Source organism: Eschrichtius robustus, chromosome 3 (assembly GCF_028021215.1).
Source record: "Eschrichtius robustus isolate mEscRob2 chromosome 3, mEscRob2.pri, whole genome shotgun sequence".
Lineage (NCBI taxonomy): Eukaryota > Metazoa > Chordata > Mammalia > Artiodactyla > Eschrichtiidae > Eschrichtius > Eschrichtius robustus.
This window is the reverse complement of record NC_090826.1, coordinates 174,126,765-174,141,217: the sequence shown is the minus strand read 5'-3', so window position 1 is coordinate 174,141,217 and position 14,453 is coordinate 174,126,765. Positions and strand designations below refer to the sequence as shown.

The 14,453-nt window shown below is 38.8% G+C and overlaps 1 protein-coding gene across 3 annotated transcripts in view; it reads right to left on the bottom strand.

Annotated features, from left to right (window-relative positions):
- The window catches only part of ESRRG (estrogen related receptor gamma), a 478,332-nt gene that overhangs the window by 13,823 nt on the left and 450,056 nt on the right, over positions 1-14,453 (bottom strand). The gene's annotated exons all lie outside the window — the stretch shown is intronic.

Sequence of the window (14,453 nt, the reverse complement as noted above, 5' to 3'; positions counted from 1 at the left end):
TGAATACTGGCTCCACTGAGCTACTGGCTGCTTCACCTTGAGCAAGACAATTTCCTTGTACCTTAATTTTTGTCTTGGGGAAATATAAAATAAAACCCAGCAAAACACTAATGTATAATATGCATTCCATAAGTGTAGCTATATGATATATTATTTTTATCTGAAATACCTGGATGACTGTTTCAATCCTTTACAAATATCTGGTCTGCATTTATGCATAGATGTCTAAAGTCCCTTCTGAACTCGAGAAAACACAAGCAAAAAAAAAAAAAAAATTAAAAAGAAAACGTGGTTCAAGAGGGAAGGATGAGGTGGTACAATTAAACTTACCTAGGAGTAAAGATATATATTTAAATTTTAGAGGAATTAGACCCAGACTCTAAAAGGAAGTCTTAGTGGAGAAACCTGATGATCAACCACATACTTCTTCCTAAAAAAAGAAATGTTTCTTAAAACTTCACTTTCATTTCCAAGGTTATGCTCAGGAATTCCAAGGGTGACCAACCATCTCTATGGTTTTTGAGGACAATGGTACCATGATTTAAGGTCCTGCTACCAATAATTCTACAGAAGGAAGGAAACATTAATATTGCAACTTGTGATATTAGCAACTACAGCATGATAAAGAAAATGAAATGGTTTCCTGGCCCGCTGGAGAAAACTAGTGGTTTGCCATTTGGCACCATTAACTACAAGTGTTTAATAAAATCATCAAGAGGGATTAGTCAAGCTTTTCTTAAGGGGTCTTAGGGCCCATGTAAAAAGCATTTCTTTCATTTTTTTTATCAAGCCACTTACACATTATTTAACTGATCTTCTTTTAGACTGGCTATGTCTTTTTTTCCCTTTTTTTCCATTCTTTTTTTTTTTTTGTCATTGCAATGTGAGGTTACATTAATAAATATCCTCTTGGCATTAGAGATGTAACAACTTTTAACAGGGATTCAAAAGAGAAAAATAATGATCTAATCTGAGTAGGTGTGGTTCCATTTGCTCTTGAGGTTGTTTTACAACAAACAAACCAAAAAACAAACAAACAATATTGCTCTTTTTTTCTATTCCCCCATCGCAAGAAAAAGATGTCATGCAAATTCAAATATCTAAGCTCAGAAAAGGGACGAAGTAGGAATTTCTTTTGTAAATGAAGCAGACGAAAACATAATCATCTAGAAAGTTCTGAGCAGAAAGGGACGGGTATTTTCCATGTGCCTTCGTTTCCTTGTTCCTTTTCACGCTCCCAAGCAGCAGTTTTTCTGCAGCAGCAGATGGACGGAGCGCGTAGCCTGCAGCACCTTCCTGTGACAGCCCTATTCTCCCTCCCAGACACTGCTGTTAGTAAATAGATTTACACATTCTCCAATCTCCACACATCTTTCTGCCGAATAATTAAAAGCAGGATGATTAGTTTATTGAGTGGAAGGAGGAACTTTTTTATTGAGGTCCATCCACGATTTTATCAGGGCCAGCACTTTTACGGTTGTCAGGAGGATGCAGGCATCCAATTTTTCTTATCTGCCTGATTAATACAAACGCTGTTTCAGGACGCATTAATTAACAGATACAAATCTACGTTCTCATGGAAGGATCAATACGGAGAAGAAAAGAGGCATCAATGTGAATTTAGTGCTGATGATGGAGAAGGCACACTATCGACATTTACGTGCACGGAAACTTTAAAGTTGCGCGGGGGCCCCTTTGTCCCTGTGATTTACAAATGAACAATTTTTCAGCCATAACAATGTTTCACACATTTCTTGGGGGTTTAATTAAGCAAAAAACAATAACATTTCATTTTTTTAGGTTGATCCTGCAATTTGATTCTTCTAGGTGGATGGCTCTGTGTGTGAGAGTGTAAACCAAACTTTTCCTTTCAATTCTTAATGAAATAAAAGGAAGGAAAAGGGTAAAGAAAAGGTTCTCCTTTTTTGGGGGGCAGGTTGGGGAGCACATAAAGATGGATATAGCACAAAAGGTCTGTTGGATTGCCTCAAGTCTATTTCAAGCTGATTAGAGGAGGTATAATTTTTGCAAAACCACAGGGAAAAGAAGACAACCCATGCTTTACACAATATAAAAACGTCTGGACTTTTTTTTTTTTATCTCTTCTTGGTCTAGAAATAGCTGAATCCCAACAGTTTAACCCTTTCCTCCCAAACCTCTGCAATCTAGAAACTGTCACAAAGAGCTGTCCAGCCCAAATGCCTGGATAACAGCCTTGTTAAACAGCCTTGTTATGATCTAGCTGTGTTCACCTGAGCACTAAGGAGGCTGAATACATAATCGAGATGATATTTTAATTCCTCAAAAATTTTCTCCCTGGCCTTGAGGAGTGCTAGTTCTATTTTACATTCATAAAGACACGTGGATAAAATGATAATTTTATCAGTAGTCCTGAGCAAAGTATAACAACCTAAATGATCAAGATCTAGATGAAAATGCATATTTTAATAAACTGAGTCTAAGGAATTTTCTAAAAACACTATGGCTCCATTGGCACACGCATGCTTGCATCCAAATGATAATTACTTGTTTGTGCTTTTACTGGGCATTTAGTGGTGTTTTATAGCTCTCGGGCTACAAGTTCGAGGTCCTCAGCATCTATAACCTTTAGCTATCTTTGGAGAGAAACCTCCTTCCGAAGTGAAATAAAACATGCTTTGCAGTGGTGTCATTGGGACTTCATGTTTTGTACATCCCAGGATCTTAATCTTTGGTGTGTGACAGGTTATAGTTTTAAATGTTCAGCCATATTACAGCTTTTTAAAATACACTGGTATCATGGCACCTTTTTTTCTTCCCCAGCTCCAGCCCATTCCATGCATTTCGCTGACAACCCTGATCTCTCTTCATCTCCAGCCTAGGATCAGTGCCCTTTAATGTATCTCAGGCATTCTGCGGGCAGAATGACTCGCTACCTTAACCCACAGTTAAGTAGCGTGTTTATCTGCAGTACAGTGGGCTCCAAATAAACCAGATGACATTTGGGAATAACATCATTTGGAAGGATTGGAAAGCTTCTCAAGAGGCAGGTACCCCCGAAGTAATAGGCTGGAAGAAACCATGTTTTATGCCAACCCTCTTTCCTTCTTCTACTGGAAACTTCGGAGGTTGACAGTGGTGCTATGGCACTTGTCAAGCGCTTTTATTTATTTATTTTTTCTTAGCCCGGCCAACTGATGCACTTTGCAGTCAACTTACAAAAAAGGCTAAGCATTTGAAAGTGTGAAGGGCAAAAAATATCTGACGGCTAGTCTTCAAAAATACACTTTCATTTCAGAAAGCATAAATGTTTATTTCCTGAACAGAGTGTTGACAGAAATAGGCTGCCGTGGAGGCATTTGGATTTAACCCCTGCTAGGCATTTTCTTCTCAGCTGCTTCCTTGAAACAGAACAAGGCTTTTAAATCTTCAGGGTGTCTGTTAATATCACTTAATCATGGCATTGATTTGCCCGCCCACAGTTTTTTGAACGGTAGTGTCTCTGTTCCACCAAAAGTGGACATTTTTCAGCAAATAGCATAGCATGCTAAAATTATAATTCTGTCGTAATGACTCACTGAGATCACAAACGAAGTTCACTGAGAGAAGCTGACTGAGCAATATGGTGTCAGCTAGATTCTTCTTCTCCCGAATAAATAAACCTAGCGTGGACAGGAGCTAGGGGAGAAAAGAATGACAACAGCACGAGAATTTGGTCTTAGTTATCAATAAATGCACAGATGCAGAAGCCTTGTTAGTGATAAACTTACTCTCTCTTTTTAAGTCAGCTGTTCTTCTCAAATAGGAGCAGACATATCATTTGTTCTATGATTCACAAAAAAAAACACACAGCGCTGGGGCTTGTAAAATATATATAAATTAAGACCTTTTTTCTCTTTTTTTCATAGAGATGGACTTCACGGATTGGAACTCAGTAGAGGCTAGAGGCAAGCAGCTACAGACAGTCCAGTGCCAAAGTGAAAGCTGGAATATCCACTTGGATCTACCGGCAGCATTTTATTTAAACATTTTCTTTATAAAAGATGATAATAATTATCTCTATTATATTATAATATCTCTTTATTATATTAGTACCTAAGCATTAGATACAATACATACAATGCTACCCTTTGAACCTTTATCCTGTTAGCCTGACCCAGATATCAATAATTGAGATTCAATAACGATTGGTTCGGGTGAAATATAAGAATAACTGACAAAAATGGGATCACTCCTTTCGTCCCAATTTGATCATTTGTTTTAACATTTGTGGATTCCATAAGATAGCTGTTTCTTTAATTCTGTTTTCATACTCCAAGTGGGGTTCACAGAGATTTTATGGAGCCATTATTTTGAAATAGTGGCTTCACGGGACAAATGTGAATATCTGAAAGACAGAACTCAGATTCAAAAATTACTCTATACCTGTGTGGGAGAACTGACCACCATCTATACAGTTTAGTAGAAGATCTGGATAGTTGCGATAAACTAAAGAAGGAGAGAATAGAATTGGACAGGTAGTATCCCCCAGTCCAGGGCACAATTATCACTATTCACCGAGCTTACAGGTTCGACTGGCCACTGACCACTCATGCTGATTATGCGAACAGCCAACTAAGTTTGCAATTAGCCCACTCCTGGGCACCGAAATTGAAAACACGCCCCCATACCCCCATGGCGCTGGTGAAATGCTTTAACAATTGTCTCTTATTTCCCAGTCCAGCTTGCTAGAAAAATTAAAAGTGTAACAGCAGCTAAGGAAAAATATTCCCAGGTGGCAGCATAGGAAAGCCTCAAAATGATGATAGGAATTTTTTGTTGGTTTGTTTGTTTTTGTGAGTGGGCAGTTTTAAACAATTGCCAAGCTTCTTTGAAAAAAGGACCAGATAGAGGGCAGAAGAATGCAAAATAAGAACACAGAGAACATCTACAGGGAGGGTACAGCTTCTCTTTGCAAGTCCCACTTACCTACCCCCTCTGAATGCCTACAGAGGAGCAAATAATTCCCTTAGTCTTTCCCAAACTCCTTCTGACCTGGCCTCAACTTTACTTCTCTCCTTTCATCTAAACCAAGAAGAAAGACAAATTGTTGGGGAGCATGGAGGCGAGGATGGAGAAGCTGTTTTCAAGGAGGGACATCTAATAGCTTTCTTTTCCTATAAGGTTTTTTTTTACTAGTTGAAAACAAGAAAGTTCTGCCTGGAAAGCTCTCCTTTTTGATGTGACTTAAATTTGTTTGGTCATGAAGAAAAAAGGAAGGCAGCGCCATATGATATAGGACTCTTAAAAAAAAAATATCATCATCGTGTGTTACACAGCATGGACCAGTTGTCCAAGGAAAATCAGTCCAGCCTGGGCACCAGATGTGCAGGCACCATCCTCTTCAGGAAATTCCCAAGGAGTCTTTATCAAATTTGGTCTAATTCTTGATGTAAAAGTCAAACCTCCAAAATAAACACAAATCGACTCTGTCTTGAACTTTGGGGATCTGTAAGGCTGACAGACATTTCCACAGACTTTTGAAGAGCATGTAGGAGACTTATAATGTCAAATACCCAAAAGCTAAGGGTTTACTGCTGTGGAGTGATAGATGAGGGAAGAGGCTGGGGTGGGGAGCAGTGACCTTGAGGTCGGGGGATCTGGGTTATGGTTCTACCCTCGCTACGACCAACGGTGTTAACCTGGTCCCTGTTGTAAGCTGACTTGTGGCCCTCCAAAAGCTGTTGGAATCCTAACTCCCAGGACTGTGAATGTGACCTTATTTGGAAACAGGGTCTTTCTAGATGATCAAGTTAAGATGAGGTCATTAGGGTGGGTCCTAATCTAATCTGACTGTAACTTCACAAAAAGGGTGAAATTTAGACTCAGAGACAGACACAAACAGGAAAAACAATGTGAAGATACACAGGATGAACGCCATCTACAAGCCAAGGGATGCTGGAGGCTACCCGAAGCTAGAAGAGAGGGATGGAACACATCCTTCCTCATGGCGCTCAGAAGGAACCGACCCTCCAGACACCTTGATCTCAGACTTCCAGCCTCCAGAACTGGAAGACAACTGTGAGACAGTTGTTTCTTCCATCCAGTTTGTGGTACTTTGGTATAGCAGCCCCAGCAAACAAATACAGACCCACAGCTGACTCTCCATCTGTCAAATGTGAAATGTGGACCAAACATCTCTGAAGGATCTTCCAGCTCCAATGCCGTCTGACTCAGAATAACAAACTGAGAGCTACTTACATGAAGCACAAGGCCGTGTGGGTATCGGTGAGCACTTCCCACGAACATCACTGGATTGGGAGTAAGTCAACCTGGCATGGGGTGCCACCTCTGTTACCAACTAATCATGTGACTCAACTTCTCCAATTCCTGCTTTCTCATCTGTAAAATGGGAAGGTGGCAAAAATCTTCCCAAAGTTTGGGTCTAGCCCTACGTTATTTAGGTTTCCAATGGTTCCGCTGTAACCAATGATATTTAGTGCCTCTGTGATAAGTAAAGCACCGTCCTCAGAACCATGAGATGGTACAATGCCTGCCCTCTATAACTCTACAGTTTAGTAAAAGTAGATCAGAGCACAATGAGGAGAAGTAGGTAGGCACCATAAAGAATGATCAAGGTGAATGTAAATGCAGAGGAGGAAAGATGGGTGTTTGGTTGGACACATCCTCCCAAATGTACCCAACACTTTCTCTCCTTTTCTTCCTCCGTGGTTTTGATTTGGGCCTCCATCTTCTCTTTTGGGATACAGGGACACCAAAATCCTTATCTCTGGTGTTTCCTTTTTCCATCCTACCTGTGGCTATTCAAGCATTCTTTTAAATATGAAATCTAATTATGCTATTCGCTGATCAAAATGCTTTATTGGCTTCCACATCTCCTGAAGGACAAAACTGAAACTCTCTGGCACAATATGAAATGTCTTTCACTATGTGGCCCTTCTCTCCCTTTCCTGCCATACTTCCTGAAAAATCCTCCCCCGGGAAGTCCTCTGTAGATGGCTTAACACCTTGAAAATTGAGCCCATTTTCCCAACCCCAATGACAAACCCCACAGCTTCACTACTTCCCAGATTAACAGCATCACCACCCACCAGCTGCCTCACTCCTAGCCTTTCAGGGATCTATCACCAAATTTTCTCTTTTTGTAGTTCCGACATCAAGTGCACACATTTCTTTCCATCCCTACTGTCCTTATCAGTGTTCCTGTGTAGCATCCAGGGGCATTGACAGTTGTTAAGTTGTAAAACGGGATAGTGGAGCTCAAGGTAAAGACATAAGCCAGTAAAGGAGTGGGTGTGATGATGTGCTGCCTAACAGGTGTATCTGTACCCTTCTCAGTGTGTTCCATGATCTCTGAGCTCTTAACAGTGGAGACCTTCTCTTCTTTGCTCCCTGCTATATCCCCAGCACCTCCATCACTGCCTGCCACATAGCATGTGCTCAATAAATATGTGCCCAAGGAATGAATGGAGAGAAAATTCCTTAACAACTCATGGACTGTCTTTCAACAAGAATGGAAGCCTAGCAATAATATTCCAGAGAAATAAAAATTCCAGATACCAGGTCCCTCTCCCTCTCCACAAAAATATTTGAATGCTTAACAAAAAAAGTTGCCTAATGTTTTTTCATAATTCAGCAAGTGTTTATTAAGGCACCGATTATACATAAAGCTCTGCTTATAAGTGCCTATATAGTAAATAGGATTTTCTCTGGAGCCACTTAAACTCTGATAAAGTCCTGCCTAAATTTCTCAACCTCAGCCAGTTCTTTTTTAATTTGTAATTAAAGTTGACATTTTAATCATATGGCCTAACTACTTTCTCCTATATTTACAAATAACTATTCATAACAGATTCTGTGATAATGTCATGACTTTTTTTTTTTTATTATTTACAAGTATCTGTAATTAATTTCTCTACTTTACCCTAGTTGTATAATTATTTTGACAACGTGTAAATTTATTATCTGGAGCTAGTATTTTAATCCTCTGAAATCCTAACTTAGGTCAGGAATGAAAGAAAAAGCTCACTGCTTCTTTCTACTTGCGGGAATCAAAATCTGTATGTCTACAGTTTTTACATAAATTCTTAGGAGACTCCAAATCTAGCTTTGGTAAAGTCCAAGTAACTGATAAAGACACTTTCTACACTTAAAAAAAAAAAAAAAAAAGGCAAGCAGATTGAGAAATCCTGTATTTTTTTTTTTTTTATCATTATGGGTTTCCTCTTCCTAAATGAAAAACAGCAAAGAAAAGGCAATGCAATAAAAATGCATTCACATAGGGCATCTCCCTCTCAGTCCATTTTAGAACAATGGGTTCTCACTAAGTAAATACTCACTTGTCAGAGGTATCTGCAACATGACAGCCATTGGGCAGCAGCGAGGGAGTGAGGTGGCTTCCCACTTTAAAGCAGCAAATTAGACATTTACAAACAGCGAAGATGGTACTTGTCGGTTATGACCTTTCACTGTGTCTGTACAAGTAGGTGCTAATGTAATTTAAATGCCATTTAGACGTGTTTCAGGTTTATCAAACTGGTTTGTATAGCCATTCTTATGTAATAATTTTGAAGGGGAACCATTTCCACCTGCTGTAGGAACAAGAATAGCTAGAGACAGCCCTATGCAAATATCTGGGCAAGTGAAGGAGGATCATTTACGTTAAGAAAAATCAAGTTGGACCTTGAGGAAATCAAGCAGGGGGCCAAAAATATTTTTAATAAGTCAGGTAGTCAGTTCACATTATTTTTGTGTGAACTTTGTTTTACCATATTTTGTACATAGCTATTTAGCTGAGAGTTTGGATTTATGGGCACACAAATTATGTCTCTTGGAGACCATAATTTTTCATTTAGAATAGAAATATGGGAGGAAACACAAGATGAATTTTGCTAACATAAATTTTCAGATCAAAGTATATGTTTTTTTCACCATCCAAAGTTTTAATAAACTAACAAATAAGTTATTAATAAAGCATGTCATTTGTCAGAGTTTAGCAAGAGAGAGATGTGCCTCTAATCCTGTTTAGAATTGTTGGAAAAACAATCCCAACTATAATTTGGGGTTAACTTTTTTTGTTAAACAACACATTATTGGCATTTTTACTTTCCTTTATAATTTCTAATATTTGATGTTTAATCTGTGTTTCTGACCCCAAAATATAGTTTAAATTAAAAAGAAATTTTTGTGAGTTTTCTTTTGTCCACATGGAATGTAATAACTTTTTTAAAAAGATGAACTGCTTCTCGTGGGAACATTCAACCATTAAAGGAAATCTATAAATAGCAACTTAGCCATGGCTACTTCGTTTTGTTATTTGTGAAATAACATAATATTCTGATATTGAAGAATCTAAAAGCATATTCCACATATTGAATAAAATAGGAGTAAGCTGTTGCAGTAGATAAATATATATATTTATATACATTAAATAACTCAGTTATATATATATATATATATATATATATATATATATATATACACACTATATACATATAAAACTACATAGAGTTCATATATATATGAATGAGTTAATAAAATGAAAAAATGAGAAGGGAAGGAGAAATGATCAACCCACCCTAATCTGATTTTGGATTAAATGCTGCCTATCCAAGAAACGTAAGTGTTCAAAGTTTCTCCCAATGCACCTGCTTGCATAAATGAAGGCAGAGTTGCTGCCTTATGGCTCAGGGTATTTAGTCAAAGGAGTCTTTTTGTTACCTTTTTCCCATTTGTGAAGGCCACACCTACACACAGGTGAAGGCACAGAATGATGGTGGCATCGTGAAAAACTGGGTGATTTCCTGAGCTCACCTAAAAATTTGCAAATTTTATTTCAGCTACCAATTACAAAAGAATAGAGTTGTGATCATCTTGTGTGCTTTCACTTAAAGGACTAAGAATTGATTCTCTCTGGGATCTCTACGAGAAAATCACTTTTAATTTCTATATTAATTTTATATAATGTGCCCTCAAATCTTTTCAAATATGCCTAATTAGTCCCTTGATATAGAAACACAAATTCCAACAAGAGCCCTAATTATTAGACTTTCTGTTTGTGGAATTAACATTAATTTCTCCCCTTTTCTCACACTTACTACCTACAAGTGAAGCAGAAAAAAAGGAAAAAAAAAAAAGAAAATCCTTCAGGTGTGCTTTTCTTGATTTTCCCCAGGTAGAAAGATACTACAACTCAGTGTCTCCAACATATGCCCTGGAAGGAAGAGAGGCAGAAAACAAAACAAAACAAAACAAAACAACCCAGGAGGTCTTCTGCATAAACACAAGTTAAAGGATTTACAGCTCAGGCCATTAAAAACAAAGTGTCATACGTATTGATGAACGAACTTAGAAGAAATAATGTTATCCATGAGATGCATGCCACAGATGTGAAATTATAGCACCCTGACCCTGAAACTCCACATTCAAATAATATTAGAAATCGTCACTATCTGTGCTTAAAGACCTGGGCATAATTTGTGCTCTGGACAGCATGGAAAAACAGCAACTCTGAATTTCTAGCCCTGAGAGTTCGGTTTAAAGTCAGGTTCTCACACTATTTTTCTCTGGGGCTAATGAAGATCTGTTTACAAATATTTACTCCCAAGTTCACGGCTGGTGTTTGCTGGCTCAAGCCGAGCTAAGTCATTACGGCTTTGGTACAGGATCCACTGGGGAGGCTACCAGTTATCTTCTCATTGACAACAGAGGCAACCCCTTCGATTCCTCTCTGCCTCCCCTTCTTCCTCTCTACACTGCCCCCCGATTTGGATAACTGGCCAAGTTAAAAAGAAACAAAAAACGTGAAACAACACAGATCTTGGAATTTCTCAACCACATGAATGCAGAATCGTTATCAGTCGTGAAATGCTGCCTGTCCTATTTACCACGGATACATAATATACAAACCAAACCTGCAAACCTGCACCTCCTCTAATAACTCTTTCGAGACACTCTTCCATTCAAAAGTAGAATGGAGGAGGGAGATGCAGCTGCTGTAAACGGCTCTCACGTTGTAATTCCTCTCCTCCCGAAATGAACGAGAGAACCCACTGCACAGCCTCTCAGTCTCCCTGCTTTGATCTGTTGGGAAGGATATTTATCTCTGTATTCACTATCTCACCTCTCCCCTTTGCTGTGACCAATCCCTTTCATGTCACTGAGATCCTGCAAGTAGATCCAGGAAATCCTAGAAATTCCTGTATGAGGTTGATTCAAGGAAATAAGCAAAGGGTTATTAAATAAGAGTTACCATCCAGGGATGAATCTTGTTGGAAGTTGCACTGTTTCCTAACTCCATTTGAGTAGCAGTAAGGCTACCTCTGCAGGCAGAGACTCTTAAGCGTCTGCAACAGTCCAAAATGAAAGAGGGGGGGAAAAAAAAGGAAGAAAAAAAGCTGCCTGATTCTAATACACCTAATTAGCCATCGGCAGACTCTTAATTGCATACATTAGGATGATTCCATAGTGGAGATTAATTCTAAATATACCCAAGCAGCTGGTTAAGATGCCATGGATTACAGTGTGGACTGTACTTTTCCACTTAATTAGATATCAAAATTAAGCAGCAACAAGCATTTTGACATAACGGGGATCAAGCCGCTGCTTGGTATCCCAGAGCTGCACTAAAATGACCGCTAAACAGAGCCGCACAGATGGAGAGATATTAAATGCCGCACTGGAAAGTAATTTCAAATAATAAAATATCAATATTTACATTTTAATTACCCCTACTGAGAGCCGCTCTGTCATTTTCACTATTGCCGACGCAGCAAGGGGTAGTGAAATGACATTGCAGCTCTGGCTGCAATGACTATTTTGTTTCCATTAAAGAATGACAAGTGTTTTAGAGGCAGTGACACTCGGTGTGTGAACAAGAATGACAGCAGATCAGAAAATTCCTATTAAGGGACTAAATGCCTCAACAAGAGAATTGACTCTGAGCAGCAACTCTTCCTTGAAGCACATAATCCTTTCCAAATTTTCTGCTGAAAGTTTATTATTGGGGATGCCCAAGGGAAGCTTTAGTCTCCCATGAAATATTTAGATCGGTAAAAGGTTATATGATGATTGCCAATTTAAAAACAATAATACTTGACGTGAACAAATATCCAGGAGTTCTGTGTAAATCACAAAGATGTTAGGGGTTTCTTTTTAAAATTTTCTGTCATTGAAATTGACAATACCATTGATCACATTTCCTTGGAACGTATCTACTTTCTATCAAATACATGGATGAAAGCTTGGGATATGGCTTAGAATCATCATAATAAAAATGCTGGGCTTGTTTGCCCTAGCTTTTCATTAGTATTTGGTTGTAGGCAACCATCTCAATCACAATTTTCTTGACATGGAAAATAAAGTAAAAACGGGTCACAATTTGTATGGGTAAATGCATACCCATGTGCATGTATGCTACAGATTTTTCTTTAGCTTTTATTATTATTTAAAAATGGCAAAGTCCTAGCGGCTCTTAGAGACCCTCCCCAAATTTAATTACTCTTTATGGGGTGCAAAGATGAGATTATGGAAAAAAAAATAAAAGGTATATATGAGATGTGACATGTTGCATTCACAGGATAATAAATGAAAACAGTAAACTCTTCCTTTGGGGATGACTGTCAAAACTGTAGAGCTCTTGAAAGAATTTTAATGCCTCAGGATATGAGAGAGTGTATAAGAGAAACTCCTTGGTCACTACAGCAGGCAGTTAACTGACCCCCTATCTCAGAGCCTGCATTTATTTAATGTGTAGAGATGAACAACCATAAATGTGATGAATGGCTATAGCGGGAGCCTGAATAGAATTTTTCAAAGAAGAGAAAAGGGAAGTTGGGGAGTGATATAGACCCTTAGCCCTCTTCTACTCCCAATCCTTTTAAAATACCAGTTTTGAAGTTGGAATAAAAACTTGATAACAGGCATGGCAGACTAATGCCAATTCTCTAACTAGGAGATGTTCCTCTTAACACAAAAATGAAAGTGCCTAGGAAAGTATTTCTTAAGCATCCCTAATGCTTTTAGGACAAGACAGATCCCCATTTCTCAGCTACCAGCACCTTTTAATTTCTGAAAGAGCCATGGTTGAAAATCTTAATTAATTGTTCCATACTGCTTCAGGATCATTATGCAATGTAATAAAGGCCGTGTAATTATGAAATTTTACAGCCATTACCAAGGCTGATGGCTCGTATTTCATCCTCAGCTGGACCCGATGGCTTTTAGGCACTCGGCTCCCCTTTGATGAACTACAGACAGATCTATCAGGCCCAAACAATATCCAGGCGAGGCAGCTATAATAGCTACCTACAGATGAAGCCATAGATAAAGATAAACTATAAATCTACACACACAAATGCAGGCACATCGCCTGGGGATGACAGAGAGAGGATGAGACACTTGGGAGAGGCAGGCGCTCCCACGAAGGTGGCCTCCTGCGCCTCTTCTGCATTCACTCCAGAATAGGTTGGATTTCATAAAAGACAGTGAAACCCAAGTGTACGTCTCCTTTATTCTCTGTATCTCTAAATAAAATGAGAGAAGGCAGGGGTGTGAGAGTGTATCCATGGGCATGGTGCTTAGTGCCTTATTTAAAGGGCAGAAGCTACTCAGATATGCTAACGTCCATTTCAGTGGTGGAAAAAAAAAAAGGCTAGATATTTAGAATTCTTTTTTTTTTTTGCCCGAACATAGCACTAATACAGCAATCCAAAATAAGCACACTACAACAAATTAGAGTGTAGCTCATGAGTACCTTTTTTAGAGATGTGAACATTTAAAAAAATAAGTCAAGAACAACAAAAAGCCACACTGAAAGGCAGACAGGGAAAATATAATTATATTCATGTATAACTAAAACTTTTGTAGCTCAAAAGTATTTTTCATTTTGGCATGTAATAATCCATACAGCCATAAAACTATGGTCTGCTTAATATATCAGTATTTGTAACATCTCTCTTTTTTGTGAATTAAGCATTTATGTAGTTCCTTTTAAACAACAAGTTAAATGGAAAAGGTCCATTGAGGAGGTTCATTTGACAACCGTGAGTGCTACACTCCAGGGAACACCGAGTTCAACTCTGCCTTTGGGATATGGCGGCGACTTCAGTCCTTATGATGGCATCAGCCTCATGCTGGCTCATTTCATGAACATAACCAGACAGCCAGTCTGTAACATATCCAGGGGGAAAAAAAGCCCATCTGAGGGTCAATCCAATTCAAGCTGCAAGCTACAATGGTGGACCATGTCGGGCAAGAAAGAAAAGTAGCAGGATGTACCTAGGGTGATTTTGAGATTGAAAACTGGCAGCGGGTAGGGTGTATGTGTACAGAAGAGGGCTGGTGCACATAAAAAAGGATGTAAGATCGATTTAAGTGGCATTATTAAGTCTCTGGAAAGCACAGCTTGAAACTGTTCACTACAAGTATGGATTGGGCTTCCCTGGTGGCGCAGTGGTTGAGAATCCGCCTGCCAA